Source organism: Pelodiscus sinensis, chromosome 1 (genome assembly GCF_049634645.1).
Source record: "Pelodiscus sinensis isolate JC-2024 chromosome 1, ASM4963464v1, whole genome shotgun sequence".
Taxonomy (NCBI): Eukaryota; Metazoa; Chordata; order Testudines; family Trionychidae; genus Pelodiscus; species Pelodiscus sinensis.
The window spans coordinates 216,586,576-216,604,569 of record NC_134711.1 but is presented as its reverse complement, the minus strand read 5'-3'; the positions used below and the strand labels follow the sequence as shown (position 1 = coordinate 216,604,569).

Genomic DNA, 17,994 nt, shown 5'->3' with positions numbered 1-17,994 from the left:
AGATTTCAGCCCGGTGCCCCGTTTACCAGTGGTGCGCGCATGCGCAATGCGGTTCTTGTACATGCGCAGTGTGAGGCTGGCAAGCAGCTTTCGCCGCGGTTCATCAAGTGCTGGTTATCAGAAAGAATACGTTTCAGATTAGGGGATTGTCTGTAAGCAAGAATAGGTTTTTCTCCTAAGGCCTCTGAGAGTGAGGAATCATTTTCCAAGATGGGTTGTAGATTGTGTATAATGTGTTGGAAGGGTCTGAGTTGTGGACTGTAGGTAACAACAAGAGGAGTTCTGTTATTTTCTCTTTTGGGTCTGTCTTGAAGTAGTTCATGTCTGGGTATTTTTTTGGCTCTGTCAATTTTTTTTTTCACTTCCCCCGGTGAGTATTTCAGTTTTAGGAATGCTCTGTAAAGATCTTGTAGGTGACTGTCCCTGTCTGTGGGATCGGAGCAAATCTGGTTGTATCGTAGGGCTTGTCTGTATACAATCGACTGAGAAATGTGTCTAGGATGGAAGCTGGAAGTGTAGCAGTCGGTAGGTTTCCGATACAGGGTGGTGGAAATTTGTCCATTGTTTAACTGTACTGTAGTGTCCAGAAAGTAGAATTCCCCTGTGGACTGGTTCAGGCTGAGGTTGATAGTGGGGTGGAAGTTGTTGAAATCCTTGTGGAATTCTTCAAGAGTCTCTTTTCTGTGGGTCCATATGATGAAGATGTCATCGATATAGCATAAGTAAAGTAGAGGTATTAGGGGACGAGAGCTGAGGAAACGTTGTTCAAGGTCAGCTATAAAGATGTTGGCATATTGTGGTGCCATGCGAGTGCCCATGGGTGTGCTGCTGATTTAGAGATAGAAATTGTTTCTGAATTGGAAGAAGTTGTGGATGAAGACGAAGTCTCAGGGTATGTCTACACTAGCCCCCTAGTTCGAACTAGGGTGGCTAATGTGGGCATTCGAACTTGCAAATGAAGCCCGGGATTTAAATATCCCAGGCTTCATTTGCATGTTCCCGGGCAGGCGCCATTTTTAAATCCTCTTAATTCGAACTGACTGCCCGCGGCTAACCGCGGCAGTCAGAAATTAATCCGAACACCCTCAGAGCTCTGTAATCAGGTGTGCAGTGTTGTTATCGGGGATGGTGTTTCTGATGGCCTGTAATCCATCTTTGTGTGGAATGCTGGTGTAGAGGGCTTCTAGATCCATGGTGGCTAGGATGGTATTTTCAGGAAGATTATTGATGTTTTGGAGTTTCCTCAGGAAGTCAGTGGTATCATGGAGGTAACTAGGAGTGTTGGTAGCATAGGGTCTGAGGAGGGAGTCGATATAGCCAGATAATCCTGTGGTAAGTGTGCCAATGCTGGAGATGATGGGCCATCCGGGATTACCAGGTGTGTGTATTTTGGGTAGTAGATTGGGGGGGGGGGGTCAGTGTTCCTGAGTAGCATCAGGGAGTTTCGTGAGTCGTTTTTTCATGGGTTTTTTGGTATTCCTTAGTGGGGTCACAGGAGAGAGGCCTGTAGAATCTGGTGTTGGTGAGTTGTCTGTTCTCCTCCTGTTCATAATCTGCCCTGTTCATGATGACTACAGCCCTGCAACCAAATAGTTATTCTGAAATAGCTTATTTCAAAATAGTACATCTACACTGCAAGGAAGCCTCAAAATTATTCCGAATCAGGCTTCCCTAATGTAGACATGCTACTTTGATTTAGAGCCCCTGGAGGCACTGGGGAGGAATAAAGTAGAATGGTCATGGTGAGGGTTAGGGTTAGGGTTATAACCCTAACCCTAGGGGCTATATTGAAGTAGCATCACTGGAGCGCCCACATACATCTTATTTCGAAATAGCTATTTCAGAATAGGCATTATTCCTCGTAGAATGAGGTTTACAGATTTCACAATTAGCTGTCCATTATTTCGTAATTATTTCAAAATAACAGAATGGCTGTGTAGACACTCACATTGTTATTTTAAATAATGCTAGTTATCTCAAAATAATGATGCAGTGTAGATGCACTCTGAGTAACCAGGTTAAAAAAGGCACCTTTTTACTTCACAGATCTATTCCGCGTGCATATGTGCTTAATATATGGGTTGGACCTCCCTGGTCTGGCACACTCGGGACCTGACTGGTGTTGGATGAGGGATTTTTTCCAACCAAGGAAGGTCATTTCAGGCCCCCTGCTGCTGCTCTCCTTGCCACCAGGCTTCTTGGCTCCCTCCACGGCCCAGCTGAGCCACGTACCAGCTCTCAGCCCCTTCCCGGCCCAGCTGAGCCGCATGCCCCTCCTCCCTCACAGCCCAGCTGAGCCTCATGCTGGTTCCTGGTCCCCTCCATAGCTCAACACAGCTTTGTGATGGGCTCCTGTCCCCTCCCCAGCCTAACTGAACCACACACCTGCTCCTGGGCCCCCACCCTCCTGCAGTGCACTAGAACTCTCTGATCCTGGAACATCAGTGGTCATGCCGAACCACAGATGTTGCTGGACCAGAGGATCCCAGATTTTAGAGGTGCAATCTGTAGTGACTGATACTTACTTTTATTGGTTAGCACTGCTGCTGTTCAAGAGTAAGCTGGGTCCTGTTCATTCTCCTGCATCGTAAAGAGAATTCTTAACCAACCTCCAATAGTGAGGCAAATTCTGCCCTGAGTTACATGTATGGAACTCTACTGAATAGAATGGAATTGTACAGGTGTAATTAATGGCATACTATGAAGATTATTGTATTCACAGGTGCAAATGAGGGCAGGAAATAAGGCGTGAAAAAAATTATAGATGACCATGCAAGAGATGGAAATTGCACACTTTACTTTCAGATCCCAGGGTTAGTTGATAGGGTAGGCAAATGGGAAGAATGTCTTTTTACTTGTAAATGGAACTTTGGAACTTTGACTTTGGAATCAGTGAGACACTTCAGAATGTTATTATTAATCAGTTTTCAACATAGGATTCTGCACTTTTAATATTTACCAAGCTCAGGTGAATTTGGACCACAGGTATGCCAGTGAACATCTGGAATAGCTTCCTTTGGACTGAGTGGCCTCTCTAGAGTTACACTATTCTGAGTTCAGAACCCAGCCAAACAGACTTAGAGAAAATATTTCACCCGGACACTCACCACTTGCATGCCCAAAGAAGATATAAGCACATTTTACAAAGCAAGAAAATCATGAATTCATGTATCATAACAGCCATGACCAATAAATAGTCTTACCCGTCACCAATCCCCTGAGTTATTGAGCCTCCTCCTTATTTTATGGATCTTAATGTAAGATTTTTTTAATCCGCTTCCTTTTCACTCATTATTTGTAATTCATAGCATTAATAAGAGCTAACTACTTTATTTTTATTTCCTTTGGTATATTGGTTATTTAACACAGTAAAAATGCTTATCTATCTTGTAGCTGTAGCATTCTTCATACTGCTTTTCTGGTGTTCTCCTATTCCCTAATTTGGGAACGCTATAAAAGAAATTGTATACCTTTTCTTTGTTCAGAGACATAGTGAGTCTGTTGACCTTCAGAGCACACTGGATGGGCCATCTGTTTTTCCAGGCTTTTGCAGGGTGGGGGATAGAAAGGACAGGGGAGGATCTGAGGCATAATGAGAGATTAGTTTGCTTTGTTGTTATTTGATTAAGGCTTAGTTTTGTTCAGGGATGTGGCTAATTGATGTTTTATTATATTGTTAAATTAGTAGCTGATTTTAAAGTGATGTCCTTTTGGATGGGTGCCTTTTTATGTGTTGAAATCAAAATAAATAAAATAGTATGGCTTGACTCCTTGAAAGTCTCTGGCCAGTTGTTAGGTTGAAAACATGTTTGCTGCTCTCATGTTTACATAGCATTGTTTAGAATGCAATTGCAGCTAGAACAGCTTTGATTCTAGTGTGGAACAGCCTTAATTGTGAACTTACAGACAATACTGGCTCCAAATAAACTTGTATTACTTCAAATCTCAGAAAACACAATAGTCTGGAAACATGCTTTTTTACTTAATTTATTTCCAATAATAAATTTGTGATGCTGACCTCCACATAGAACTGCCCAACTGAGAGTTCATTGACAGTGCCTGTGCTATTGGCTGTCTATGAAGGACAAAAGGATTAAGATATTGACATGGATGTGAGAAATGTAAAGGGCGGGAGGAGGAAGATAACCGTTGACAATGTTCACCCCCTCTTTGTCTTTGTAAACATTTTTTTGAGAAAAATACTGGTGGCTTTTCAGTATTGTATGAGGTATTTAACACTTCATTCTCTGCTTTCCTCCTCTATCACACCCAAAGAAACCATCTCATTTACTTCGTGGGTTTTAATCAGTCAGGTGCTCTGTTTGCATTTGTTTAAAATATATTTTTCTGCATATTGTTATATTTTGTGCAAATAAATGTAATTTTTGGTGAAGTATGCCATAAACCTCTCGATTGTCAGATAGCCTGTATCAGGATAGGGCTACCATGATTTATATGAAGCAAAATGCAGGACAATGTAGCATTTTAAAGACTAACAAGATGGTTTATTAGATGATGAGCTTTCGTGGGCCAGACCCACTTCCTCAGATCACGTTTGATCTGAGGAAGTGGGTCTGGCCCACGAAAGCTCATCATCTAATAAACCATCTTGTTAGTCTTTAAAGTGCTACATTGTCCTGCATTTTGCTTCATCTACCCCAGACTAACACAGATACATTTCTATCATGATTTATATGAGTTGAGAATCTGTTATACTTCCTTTTAAAGGGGAAAGGAAAGGGCTGGAGTTTTCTCTGATGGAAGAATTGTTGGGCTGTAAACTGAATGCAAGAAATAACTTGGTTATAAGAGAGAACCTCAGTCTCAACAAGATTATTTTTTTCTGAAGAGGGTATTTTAAAGCAAAATGTTTGACAGCAAAGTAACGTTACTGATGCTGTTATGTCACTTCAATAATATCTGTAGTGTTTAATTAGAGGTTACTTTAGTGTCAATCACTATAAAGGGTTCTTTTCTTAATCTTGTACATTATGTTTTAGGAAGGAAATAGTACAGTTATGAACTTTATTTTCCATAAAAGTAAGTGAAAAATGATCTGGCTTTTTATGGTTTGAGTAATAATGAGTCTGTCTAAATCTAGAACAGTTGAGTCTTGATTATATCAACCCAGGTATGTCACTCAAAGGAATGAAAAATCTGCCCTTCTGAGCAACGTAATTAAGCTGACCTATCCGCCAATGTAGACAGGACAGGATTGATGGAAGAATTCTTCCATTAACCTAGCTACCATCTGCTGGGTAAGAGGATTACCTATGCTGAAGGGAGAATCCTTTCAGTTATTGCAGGTAGCATCTATGCTGCAGCACTGCAGTGGTGCCATTCTAGAGTTTCAAGTATAGAGAAGCCCTTGGAGAAAACCTGTATTTTAAAGGAAAGAGAGCAGAATAAAGATCCATGGATAACCGTTTACTTCACTACCCCTGAGAAATGCAGATATATTTTGTTATTTATCACTGGTGTTTCAGATTGGCAGCTTATATAGATGTGACATATCAACTATTCTTTCTCTTTTTTGTTTATTGCTTTATTATATAGGCTATAAATTTTGAGAGAGAGGCAACTGAAAGCTTTTGGAAATACATTGCCTATTTTAAAAGGTCATTCTGATTTTCTGAAATGTTCTTTTGGTTCTGAATTAACTGTACATGTTGCATGAAGTTTGGTACTTTACCACTGAGGAGTGTTACTTTTTTGAGCACCAGCCCAAGTTTTGTTGGGTGTCTGTGAGCACTGCAGGAAAAGAAACAGCAGACTGTTGTTTTTAACCTGGGGTTTCCGATACTTATGATCAAAAGGCTTTCTCATGAAACCTTGTATGGCTTACCTTACAGAAATTCCCTCAAGTGGTTATAGGTCTTTGAGTTAAACATCTTTCAAGACTATTGCAATTTTTTTTTCTTCAGGAAAACATGTTCAATGTAAAACATCTGCTAAAAATCTTCTTTCTTTAGAGGGTTCCTGCAACTGTGGTAGGTTAAACCTTGACCTTGGAATTTCCTCCCTTGGTGACAGTGGTTATGTATAGTAAACACGAAATAGCCAGGGTGTTATGTCAGCAGACATTTGCAGAGTATATGAAGGTACTACAGGACCAACTAGAAGGTACAATTCTTGGCAACTTGGACGCAGTGGCAGTCTAATAATTCCAGGCTCTAATCCTGTGTGAAATAAAATCAGAGATAATGGCAATATGAACAAGCAGTTCAGTTCCAGTAGCTTTGAACTGTATGAAGTCCAAAAAATGCAATTGGTAGAAACATCCTGTTCATTACTATGAAATCCTAAACACTAGATTAATAATGATGCAGCTCCTTCTGTACACTGACTCAAATTTGGTGAGTTTCCTGGCCATTTAGTGTTTATGCAAAAGTATGTGATGAGAAAGCCAGATTCTGTTCTGGCTCACACATCAGCACTGAGTTCCAAGTACAGAGCCAAATTTTGCTGTACCATATCTGTGCATTGGAGAGACAAGGTGTGTGAGGTAATATAATTTATTGGACCAACTCCAGACACATAGAGCTCAAAAACTTTTCCCTCTCACCAACAGAAGTCGGTCCAATAAAAGATATTACCTCACACATCTTACCTATCTAATAACTTGGGACAGACATGGCTACAACTACATTGCATATCTGTGCATTGTCATTGGAGTCTCAATAAGTGTGATGAGGGTATAATTTGACTTACAGAATTTTTATTATTAGAGGTTATGCATGAAGTGGAAAAAAAATCCAGCTTGAACTTCAGATCCTCTGTTGAGTTTGTAGGCAGATAGCTTGTAAGCTGACAAGTTTGGTGGATAGCCATAAAGATTAAACGTGGATCCCTAACAAAGTCATTATTTGACATAGAACCACATTTCAAAGAATGATAAGGCTTGACATTTTGTAAATGTAAATGATCCTGCTTAACATTTTTGTAAATGTAAATCTCTTACGATGTTTATGTTATGCGGAACAGGTCAAAATTTTGGTTTTTCTACCAAAGTGCAAATTTTCAAGGGAAATTTTCATTTCTTTTGTAAATTGTCCCATTTTTTAGATAAAATTGGACAAGAAAAACCTATTTAGTTTCAAATAAAATTTTTGGTTTTTTAAAACCCAAAAATTGGAATTGGTTTTTCCCATTCCTGTGTTGTATCTCTCTCTTTTATCCTGTTTTTTTTCCAGTGATGGGAAAATGAGGAGAAAAAGAAGAAGAGTCAAGGAGGAACCTGTAGAATTGAAAACAGTAAAATATTTGTTGCTGTTCAATAGAACATCTGCTACTTTTTCAAATAAATCAAGAGTTGAAATGCTCAAATGTTTCACTGCTGCTGAAAAGCTAGTCTTGATTCTTTAGTTACAGAGAGGTAGGCAGGTGAAGTAACCTGATAAGTCATAATTTCACTCCTGCAGTCTGAATAAATTGATTTAAAAAAAACCTGATGTTTTGGTGAGTGTTATTTAATCTCCATTTCATTTTCTATTTTTTTCTAATTTAGAGAACAAATTTGCAGTTCCCCCCTCCTAAGGATGCACTTTTCTTTCTAGGCATGCATGGAAGTCTGCTTTTGTATATAAAATAGAAAAGATGCAATTCTCTTCAATTAATGTAAACAAAAAAACTCTCACAAATGTTATCATAGTACTGGAGGTTAATTCCGGCCTAGTACACGAATGCAAAGAATGAAAGCCAAACATTGAAAAGATGGTGTGTCTGGGTTAGTATAATTCACAAGATTGTTATAAATATGTCAACAGGTAGCTTTTTCTTCTGGGGGTTGGTTTTGTTGTTGTTGTTTTTTTGGTTGTGCTGCACACATTTACCTGCTTATTTATGTAAGAATTAAAAAACAAAGGTGTAGTTTATTTGATGGTTACCACTAAATGATTTTTTTGTTTTAAAATAGCATTAATATTTAGTGTCCAGTGAGTTTTGATTTGCATCTTTTATGGGACATTTGTAAATATGAATCTTTTTTGTCCTCAATGTCATAGTAGGACATTGTGTTCCAAAAGATGTGAAGAGAAATGACAATTATGTATTGATCATTATAACGTTCAAGTTTCAAATATATACAATAAAAGGAAAACCTCTTATTAAATGCAAATCAGTATTCCAGTAAACACTAGAATCATTGGCAGAGGTGTGTGTTGGAGGGAAAGAGTTTGATGCTACCACAGTTAGGGTTGCCAGATGGTTTTAACAAAAATACCGTACACTTGATATTACATCACAATCTACATTACATCTTATTTAGAAAATACCGGCCATTTATATTTTCTCAATTTGTTTTCCAAGCAGAAAGCTGAATTACTGGACTGTCCGGTTCAAAACCAGACACCTGGCAACCCTAACCACAGTATGAAACTCCTCTTACAACTGCAGTTTAACTTGGTTGTCCAATAGGAAGAAAGTACATTGTTTTACTGTGTATTGAGTCATTGAGTCAAATAATGGTGAAAAAATGGGGAAATTTTCTATTAAGAGGAAAAGAGAATGGGCTAATTCTTGCTCAGTGTACTTATGCAAGAAGCCCAGCTGAATCCAAATGAGGTTTGGATGACACTTAAAACTGGTATCAGAATAGCTATGTTAGTCAAGGACAGCGGTGGGCAATAATTTTTGAAGTGGGGGGGGGCACTTCACAAATTTCTGAAATGGTTCTGGGCTGACCTGGAAAGGGCGGGGCCAGAACACTTCCCGTGCTCCCCGCCCACAGACCCTAATTGGCCTGGGAGTGAGGGGTTATGTGAAAGCTTTGTCTCCTGCCCCACAGTACCTAGAGAGAACCACCATCTGTTTTAAACATCTAGCAGTTCCCTCTAATTTCTGCATGCTCCTGGTGATGAGAGGAGACTTCAGGGCCTGGCGGAGAGGGAGCACGTGAAGTCTCTTGCCCCCTGACCTGCCCCCTGCAAGAGGCACACGGTGCCTAGAGTGAACTGCCAGCTGTTTTGAATGACTGGGGGTTCCCTCTGGTGCCTTGTGTCCCTGGTGGGGAGGAGGAGACTTTGCATACTCCCCCGTCCCCAGGTCTCATTGGCTGGAGGGCGGGGGAGCAGCAGGGCAGCCGCGGGCCGAATCAACCCACTTGGTGGGTCAGACCTGGCCCACAGAGCCCCTCTTGCCCACCCCTACTCTATAACATAGACTTAGGCTGTGTAAGAGAAATGAGATGTATCCATATTTCCAAAAGGAGGAAGAACAACATTGTGAGAATCCAGGACCATTCCTACACGTAAAGTATGCAGCTGCGTAGGATACCTCACAGTTTGGGGCACTCAGTTGCCCCAAATTTCGAAGTGGCCTAAGCAGCTGTATGTTGTCTATAGCTTTCCTGCTATTCTGTAAAGATTTTGTGCTAATTTCAGTCATGTTCTTTTTTGCTAAACCGAGAGCCTTGCTTGATATGCCTTCCGATATGCCTAGTTTCATTCATCATGCTTCACATTTTTTGTCATTTAACTCTTGGACTTCTACCCTGTGCCAAATAAAAACTGTTTATTTTTCATAATAGAAATGTTGTGAAAACAGGGCAACTACCATGGAGCATCTCCTGAGGTAAGGAAACTGACATGGTCCTAAGGGAATGGGAATATGATGAAGAAGCCTCTGGGGCTTTAAGTCAAAAGTAAAATGCGTTCCAGACCCTTCACCAAATGGAACTGGAAGGAAGCCGACTGTGATCAGTACAGTCATGGGTAGCTGAATAGCACGGGCAGTTAACAATTAGTTATTGATATATCAGAAGCAGAACACATTTTAAATAACCACACATTGATTAAATAACCGGAGAGAAAAATCTGAAAAAATTTGCTCCAGACTTTCATATCTTAACCAGTTTTATTCTATGTGATTTTCAAACAAAGAAACAGTTTTCTGTTGATCCTGCTTATCGCTATCGTAGCTGAAGCACACAAAAACAGCAAAGCAGGAATATAAAATGCATAGGATTTAAATAAATTTGATTTGATTGGAATAACTTCTGCTTTATAACAGAGTTCTACTTCTACAGTTCTGCTGGAGAACTTTGGCTCTGGAATATATTTAGTTTATTTATAAAGGCCATGTCTTCCATTTATGTCCCCAAAATATGTGGCAGTCAGAGGTGTGAAAAAACATCCCACCTGAGTGACATAAGTTTTGCAGCCTAAGTGGTGATGGGCACAATGCTACGTCAGCAGTAAAGCTTCTCCCATGGATGTAGCTACCGCTGCTTGCTGAGGTGTTTTATTATGTTGATGGGCGAGGTCTCTTCCATTCGCATAGAGTGGCTAACTGAGCGATTTTACTGTGGTGCAGCTGCCATCAGTACAGTTGTTTCTCTGTAAGTTCACTAGTATAGCCATGGACTTAGTGTTTTTTTTATAATGGGCATCACTTCAAAGTGATACTAAAATGCTTGTGGAGGCAGGGAACTTAATTCTCTGACTCCCAGATTACAGATTTAATACATTTATATTAAGAGGGGTCAATACATTGTATATAATTTATCCTCATATAATTGAGAATGTACTGCTACCATATTTTCTGTTTCTCATCCAAACATACTGTAGATATATACAAGAAGGGACAATGCTTTTTGTCAGGAGTACAGTATACAGTGAAAGTGCATTTATAAAATGTAAAATAAGTGAGCGTAGCAGCCAGTGAAAAAAATGTAAATAGATATGGATTATACTGCAGACACAACTGCAAATGTCAAGCAGAGTTTGACAGCTGTTAGGCTGGATACATCATTTTAAAAAATGCCATACATGTAAATACAGCCTTTTTTCACGAAGAATTGGCATGTTGCAATGCAATGGGGTGAGAGGCATATAGCAGATTAAGGCATCTGAGGTCTTGTGCATACTAGGGGCAAACAAGTGGGACTTCGAGACAAAGAGGACTATAGTGTTAGCTCTGGCAGTGTTTCTTTGTTGATTCATAGCATAGCATTCTATGTTGGTTAAAGAAAGGTCTGTTTACTGTTGCTTGCTCTCCCAGTCAGAGACACAATGAGTTGCAGCAATGGTAGATGCCAAAAGGAAAAATAGTCTGGGGAGAGAAGTGAAGAGCAGTCTGTCATGTAAGCGACATCCCACGTTGGGGTGGGAATGAAATTGTTTTTGTTTCCACAGTGAGCTACATCATGCCCCTTCATTGTGCATTGGGTTTATGGGGAAAATTCAGGGAGGATCCCTTTTAAAGAAGTAATTAATGTTCCTAATGAGTATGATTATTACTATTACGCCTCCCTATCCAGGCTTCAGTTGGAATGCTGGTAAGAAATGGAGCCTTGAAAGGGGCAGAAATGTATCCCTTTAAATACTGCTTACAGTATGTTTTGTTTTTCTTTTTTTGGTTTCAGTTTAGATTCCAAATGCATTGCCATTGGGCTGTGACCCTCCTGAGGGAGAGATTAGTTCGGTCATGCAAGCTATTTTGGGAGCTGAGCTGTGCTTTTATTTATGGAGCTCTGTCTTCAGCTCATATTTTTATTTCCCGATACACTTGTCTTAGAGCTGCACTCACTACTTCTAGTTTTTTGGATATGATTTTAAATAAACACAGTGTAGGAGGCTAGCATTGTTTGCCTAGAACAGCACACTCATGTCATCTTACTGCAAATGGGTTAGACCAGTGGGCAATAATTTTTGGTAGGGGGGCCACTCTAAGATTATGGAAAGTGATTAAGGGCCGAACTTTTCGGTGGAGGAGGTGCGGGCTCTGAGATGGAGGCTGGGTGTAGAAGGACACACGGAGTAAGGGACGGTGTGCAGTTTGAGAGGGAGTCTGGATGAAGGAGGGGGTTGTGACCTGGGTCAGGTGATTGGGGTGTAGGGTGAGGGAGGCTGTATGGGTGCAAGAAAGGATTCTGGACTGCGGGGGACATGGGGAGGAGGTGCAAAGTCTGAGAGGGACTTGTGACCTGGGACAAGGAAAAAAGGGGGTGCAGACAGCGGAGGGTTTGGGTATGACCATTGGGGCAGGGGAATGGGATGCAGGGTTTGAGAGGGTGTTTGGGTGCAGGAGAGGATTCTGGCCTAGGGGAGGGATGTAGGAGGGGGCACATGGTCTGGGAGGGAGTTGTAACCTGGGGCAGGAGGGTGCAGAGGGTTTGGATGATGACCTGGAGGAAGGAGTTGGAGAGCAGGAGGGGTTGGGGTTCCAGAGACAGGCTCTGGCTGGGAGGTGCTTTCCTAAATTTCTCCCTGCCTGCTGCAGCCCCAGATTGCTTGAAACTGCAAGCTACTCCCTCCGGGTATGTCTGCACTGCCACCCTAGTTCGAACTAGGGTGGCTAATGTAGGTATTCGAAGTTGCCCGGGATTTAAATATCCCGGCTTCATTTGCATCTTGCCGGGCGCCGCCATTTTTAAATCTCCGTTAGTGCGGACTCCGTGCCCGCGGCTACACGCGGCACGGAGTAGGTAGTTTGAATTAGGCTCTCTAATTCGAACTACCGGTACACCTCGTTCCACAAGGAGTAACGGTAGTTCGAATTGGAGAGCCTAATTTGAACTACCTAGTCCGTGCCACGTGTAGCCGTGGGCACGGAGTCCGCACTAACGGGAATTTAAAAATGGCGGCGCACGGCAAGATGCAAATGAAGCCGGGATATTTAAATCCCGGGCTTCATTTGCAACGTTGAATGCCTACATTAGCCACCCTAGTTCGAACTAGGGTGGCAGTGTAGACATACCCTCCATGGCGCTCTCAGCTCCAGAAGGGGGAGAGGCTTGTGTTGCCTCCGTCTCCCAGGCCAATCTCACAGCTCCTATTAGCTGGTTGTTCAGACAAACTGGCTGGGGTCAGTTTCTATTGGCCAGTTGTTTACTGCCAATAGGAGCTGAGGATTGGGCTGGGGGCGGGGAGATCACATGAAGCCTCCCCCCTCACTGTAGAGCAGATAGTCGCACGGACTGTGTTTTAAACCACAGCAGGTGTGTGCCTGAGGGTCCTGGCAGGGTGGTCCGCTGGCCAGATCCAGTGGCTTGCCCAGCCCTGGGTTAGAGAGTTCTGAATCCTGGAGGCAGGTGCATTGTTAACCCACAATAATATAATAATGTAGGTGAGAATGATTTTTTTTGTTCCCGTGGAAAAGATCTAAGGTGTAGCTTGAGGAGGCCTGAGGTGGGGCTTGTTGTCTTATTGTTGGTTAGTAAACATGAGTTTGGACTTACATAGTGTATGGAAGGTGTTTTTAGAGGAGGTTGGCAAAGGCACGTTTTGAACTTGTGAAAAAATCATTGAACTGTAATAAAAATTATGCACACAATTGACAGACACTAAGCGTACCATGGGACAGAAAGTATGTGGAAGTGGGAAATGCCATATACAGTTAACTCACAGTTATAGCAACTGTTACAGCTACAGTTATAGCAACACTGAATGTCAACTAAAGAACGTGTCAGAAATACATAATACTAAGAATGTGTCAGTCACTTAAATATTAAATAGTGCTTGTTTCCCAGTTAAACTACTGTCTGCTTGTCACTACTCTGAGGAACATTCGTTTCATACTCTGGGTCAAAGTAAATGAAGTTTGGTTTGTAACTATTCAATCAGTGAACGTTCAAATCTTGGAGGCTGCCCAGCTCAGGGGATTGAAAAAGGAATAGAGAGCCTTTCATCTCTAGGGCCTACTTTGCTAACTTTTTAATCACCTTAAGTCAGGGCTACCAATGGCCTGGGGGAAGGCAAAGGGGAAGAAAAGTGGCAGCTGCTCTGGGACCTGTCAATTTAAAAGGGCTCAGGTCTCCAGACCAACACTGTGGCAGTAGCCAGAGCCACAGCCCCTTTAAATTGCCACCAGAGCGCCACATGGCGTGGTCCAGGTGGTGGTGAGGTCTGGCTCCCAGAGCCATGCTCCTTCCACCTGAGTCCCCACTCCTACCAGGGCTCCCAGATCAAGTCTCCACATTGACCAATGCCCGGTGAAGTCTGCGGTCAGCCCTGCCTTAAGTTGCTACCTTCTGCTAGCTATTTGGTTCAGTGGTCGGACTCTTTAAAGGTGTCTAAGTTTTCTCATTTCAATTCCTAATGGACATATGTTAGCATTTCAATAATGGTCATATTAGCTGGCATTAATTTGCATCCGTTGGCAGCATCAGTAGAAAAGACAAGAATTTGAATGGGCAGGGAGACTAAACTATCCACCTACCTCTTAGATCTGAATGTTCCTTCTAGATCACAGTAAAGACATATTTATAGAGTAGAGTAAGGAAAGTGTCTTCTCAAGTACTTTCTATTTTGACTACTTCATTCTCCAGAGCTGTCCATCTTGTATCTGCTACCAGAAGTGATGGATTAGCAAGTGGGCCCATGCTGAGGGGCTCTGGCCAATCAGCCTCCTCCCCCGCAAAATTTGTGTCCCCACACCCCGACCCACTCCTCCCACCTGGCACTTATACCGGAATTGGGGTCAGGGCATCAAGATTTATCCCACCTGCCCAGCTGTCCTGCTAGGGAGCAGGGAAAGCCCCTGTACCTCAACCCTACTCCTGGCAGGAACACGGAGTGGTGTGGGAAGACTGCAGACAGAAGGGATGGGGAAGGGTACCCTTACTGTGGCCCAGAACTCCACAAACCCCTAATCCAGCAGCACTTAATTTCCTCAAGAATAAGGAAGGAAAAATATAAGAGTTCCAATCTCATGGTGAAGTTAGGAACTAGCTTCAAATTATTGCAGAAAGTTTTAGTCTAACCCTCCACCACATCTTTGATTCAAGCAGGATTCAAAGTGATGCTTATTTTTTGCTTTCTTATAGGTGTTTTCTTGTTGTGGCCACAGGGTTAAAGGCTTAGTAAGGCTGCAAGCCAGTCTAATTTACCTGAATATCTGAATGCTCTAAATACTTTTCATGCCACTTGTTTTCCTCAGACACAGAGCTGGAAGTTAGGAAATAATGGAATGAGAAGTCACTCACTGTTGGTTGCCATTATGATGAAATGGAAGGTTTAAGTGTTTTAATTGAACTTGACTTTCACTCTGTGTGTGTGTCTGTCTCCTTGCACATGTGCATGCACTTTAAGAAACAGGAACATTTTTTTAAAAAAGTGTCTTGTACTCTAAAACTGCCTTTTTTACACCTGCTTTAACCAATATGGTTTATGCTACAGTTGTCTAAGCATAACTTCCTTTTCATGTGATGCTGATTAATGGCCACTTGAAGGCTGGGCCTGCAGGAACAACTAAGGGCTTTGAAAATATGTAACTGGGATGAAGTAGAATGTATTAAGACAGCAATAGAAATCTAAGGAACTGTAGCCATTTATGTGTAAAATGTAGGGATAGTTCAATGATAATGTAAGTGGATTATTTCAACTGGTTTGGGGTGTCAGTCAATGGTCCCTTTAAATTTTTTCCATCCATATGGAGATTTTTTCCACCCATCTGTGGAATACATATATTTATGTGCACCAAGAAATGTGTGGATGTGCACACCAGTAGAATCAAAACTTAGTTATGGGGGCTCTGCTAATCAGCTGGGCGCCATTTGAATCTCTTCTGAACAGCCACATAAGCGCACAACTTACAGGGAACGCTGGTATTTTCTTTAAAAGGCATAGTTTAGGTATAAATGCATCAAGAATATATGGGTTGTATCTTGGAGATCATTACATGCGTTGGGTGTGTTCTCCAGCAAAAAAATTGAGTGATCACAATCATACAAACAAAACAGCAGTCACCCAGAAATTCAGCGCTCTAAAGCCAGGTTTTCAACAAGGCAGAGGTTTACATTTGCAACCATACACCCAATTTTTATAGACTAGCACTTCACGTGTAAATTGGATATTTGCACATACAAATGACCATCTGGACATGTAATTAGTAAATATGTGGCAAAAATTACCAATATTCATATAACTTGCTAATTACATGTTCAATTTAAATATAGAATTGTGTAATCATGTTTTTACTATCCTGAGATTGGGTTCTTTTGATAATTACATGGATCCCCTTGAAGGTCTTATACCCTAATACCATATTCATGTTCTGAAAGGAATAATTACAAAAAAATTAAGGAAGTAAAGGCATGTTTAACTAATGTCATTTATTAAGGCTAAGTCACAGGCATGCAGACAAAATGTTGCGTTACAAAACTCACCAAAAATGTCAGTAGGAATTGTTTCAATTGCTAAAGGTGTGCGTTGATAGCCCTATAAAATATATTCTGGTGTTTCTCTCCGTTGTTGTGATTCATGTCTTTTAATTTAATTTTTTCATTAACATTTTATTAAAATTAGAGTAAACAGAGTGTGGTCTTATAGAAGGTGATTCACAATTTGACAATGCTAGAACAGAGGGTATACATTTTGCTTTTTTAAGTGGGAGTACAAGTAGCTCCCTTTTTAGACACAGGAAAAGCAGTTGTGTACACAGCATGATTATCCTATGGGAATCATATGTTTTCTAAAACTGAGCTGTGAAAAGCAAATGTATTTTGGTGTGGGGTTTATTTTTTGCGAATGTGTTTTAATTTAGTGCAAGATCAAAACAGCAGGCACACCAGAGAATCCATCTTGATTCTCTCCTTACCATTATGGGTACAATTCCATTCTAATATCTCTTTACTCATTAAAATGGCAGAGGCTGGTCCCCTGGCTTGTATCTTCATGTGGGTTTTGTTTCTTTGTGGTTTGCAAATGTTCATATACAGTGCTCAGTGGTGCTTCTTTGGTTATCTGACTTCTTGTAAAGATTTTTTTTGTTGTTTATGTAAAAAAGCGAAAATTATTCCTCTGTTGTTGTTCAGACCATACATTGTCTTTTCTCTCCTCCCCCCATCTTTTCATCTCTCTGCAGTTTTGAAGTTATAAAACCTACTGCAAATAGGTTCTTGAAAAAGGTTTCAGTTGTTTGGGTTTTTTTAAAAGCTTCTTCACTATAAAAACTTGGGAGCAACTTTGGGTTACCACCAAGCTCACGTTGCAGGAAAGTGGACCCCCCCTGCTTCTGTTCTAAAATAAAATAAGCCTGCTGTGCCCTCCTGCAACTCAGGTTTTGGGTGCGAATTTTAGCACTTAAAAATCTTAGCACTTTTCTAGCAACTATCTATCTCATCCTGCCTTTGAGGTAGGCAAGTGACATTCATACCATTTTACAGATGGGGAAGCATCACAGCAGAACAGTTAAGTGTCTTTGGCAAAAGCCATAGAATGAATTGGTATCACTCGTATTAGAATTCAGGAATTTCTTGCTCACCGTACACTAGATCCATCTATCTCTTCTATTGCTGATAGAAATGTAGCCGTGTTAGTCTGGGGTAGTTTTGCTTCTATTGCTGAGTGCCTCTGTTCATCTTTTACCTCTCAGCCCCATAGACTTCTCTCCAGAGAATGTAGTCGAGCTCCGGTAGGAGGTTCTTATGGCCTCATTAAGCAAGTCAGCAAAGTATTTGGTACCTGGAGTAAATGGTTGATGTTTCAACTTCCTGATTAAATGGGGAGACTGATTTTGTGGAACCACACGTGCTCCAATAGGTGTTTTATATTAACACATGCAGTCTTGCAATTAATGTGCCTGAATCTGTTATATTACACATGGTAGTTGTATTTGCATTTTGTATGTATAATTTTTACTTATTCAAAACACAAACCACAGTTTCCCACGAGAGCAGACCTGTTGGATCACCCACTTAGGGCAGTGCAGGGCGCTGTGTAGACAGTGCTTAATAATGACATACTCTCTTACCTGGCCGACATTTCCATGTGTAATAATTTATTCATAGTGGGACCAGAGCCCGCAATTGGATTATTCAGCATTGACAGGTGACAAGTCCTAGCAGAAAGAGTCACAGTGAGCCTTGTGGGGAGAGTCAAATGTTAGTGTACACTGGAAGCCAATTAAAGGCCATCTGCCACATTTGTTATTGAAGAGGTGAGCTTTATTTTTACTTTGTTTAGGTTCAGTGACCTGTTATCCAATGTCTTTGTTTTTCTCATTATACTCAGAGCAGCTAAGTAAATAAAATGTACCAATTACAAGGCATCTATG

General features: G+C 41.2%; 1 protein-coding gene across 4 annotated transcripts in view; it reads left to right on the top strand.

Moving 5' to 3' along the window:
• TBL1X (transducin beta like 1 X-linked) overlaps positions 1-17,994 on the top strand; it is a 290,873-nt gene that overhangs the window by 128,343 nt on the left and 144,536 nt on the right. The gene's annotated exons all lie outside the window — the stretch shown is intronic.